This window comes from Arachis ipaensis, chromosome B9 (assembly GCF_059453495.1).
Source record: "Arachis ipaensis isolate K30076 ecotype BB chromosome B9, ASM5945349v1, whole genome shotgun sequence".
Lineage (NCBI taxonomy): Eukaryota > Viridiplantae > Streptophyta > Magnoliopsida > Fabales > Fabaceae > Arachis > Arachis ipaensis.
The window spans coordinates 31,951,017-31,952,790 of NC_142444.1; positions in this window are offsets into that span (position 1 = coordinate 31,951,017).

The window sequence follows — 1,774 nt, forward strand, 5'->3', positions numbered from 1 at the left end:
CGTGCGCGCATGGTACGCGTGCGCGTCCCTGGTCGATTCTGCAATGTGCGCGCGAGCGCCTTGTGCGCGTGCGCGTGCATGGCTGACTTTGCTTCTTTGACTTTTTATGCTTCTCTCCACTTGTATGCTTCCTTCCTTGCCTCCTTTGATCCATGCCTAGCCTATTTCAACCTGAGGTTACTAGCAAACACATCAAGGCATCTTATGGGATCAAACTAGAATTCACCAAAATAAGGCTTAAAAAGCATGTTTTTACACTTAAGCACAATCATGGAAGAGATAACAAAACCATGCTAATTCTTAGGCTAAATGCGACAAAAGGTTATCAACATGTTCTAAATTCAATGCAAAACAAACCGTCAAATTGGGGTTTGTCAACCTCCCCACACTTAAGCCTTAGCATGTCCTCATGCTAAAATAAGATTGGAACTAAGGGGTATGGCATTTATTGAATGCAACTAAACTATATGAGTCCTATCTAAATGCAACTATCTAAAGCAATTGGAAATGCTTAGTTCAAACAAATCAATTCCCAAGAGAGCATGTGTAAGTACAAGAGCTAAGTAATAAGGACCAAGTCCAAACCACAGTTGTATTGAATTGTTAAAAAGAGTTCAAACTTGCAAGAATATAGATAATATAGGTGAATCCATGTAATTGAACTTTTGAACCCTCACCGGATGTGTATCCGCTCTATTCGCTCAAGTGTTTAAGGGTTAATTCACTCAATTCTCTTCTAATCATGTTTTCCAAAGTTTGATTTTCTTCTAACAATCAACATTTATTCAATGCATGCATACATTCATCATGAGGTCTTTCATTTAGGTTGTAATGGGGTTAGGGTCAAGGTAGGATCATTTATGGTCAAGTGGACTAGGATTTGAATCTTTGATTAGCATAGACTTTCCCACCTAACCTAATTAATGACCTATACAAATGCGAGCTAGTCTAACTACCCATTTTTCACTTTTTTCTTACATACTCATGCATTTTCTTTTCATTTCTCAATACTTATGCATTGATTCTTAGTGAGCTTCACTTGGGGCATTTTGTCCCCTTTATTGCTTTTCTCTCTTTTTTTTTCTTTCGTTTTATTTTTTTCTTTTCATCATCATTTTTTTTCCTTTATATATATATTTTTTTCTCTCTTTTTTTTTTCTTTTCTTTTCAAACTAAATACAAGAACATCAATGCATAAGGTCTCTACATTTGATTAATACATGAATATGTGCCCAATTCCTAAACATAAAAGTGTATTGCCCCTTTTTATCCCATCCAATGTTCCCAAGCCTCACCAACTTGAATAATACACACTCTCACTAGCCTAAGCCAATCAAGGATCCAAACAAGGACATTTCATTGGTTTTCCGCCTTGGGCTTGTAATGAGCTAAAATAAGGATGAGTTGGTTAAGCATAGGCTCAAAATTGGCTAACAATGGAGAGTAAAAGGTTGGCTATTTGGGTAAGTGGCAAATGAAATAATGGCCTCAATCATATAAATGCACAAACACAAGAAATAAACGGATATATAGAATCAAGCAAATTAAGGATCACAATCATGGAAAGAGAACAATTTCACACAAGAATGGAAAATAAGTGGTTATAAAATGTAACCACATCAATAGGCTCAAGTCTCACAATCTTGTGTTCTCAATTCAATACATGCTTCACAAGGTATGAAATTCAAGCAAGTTTCAAAAAATTTTCTTTCAATCAATTGGGTTAATGCCCTATATTTAAACTTCTTGAAAAAAACCTCAATGTTTGACTAAG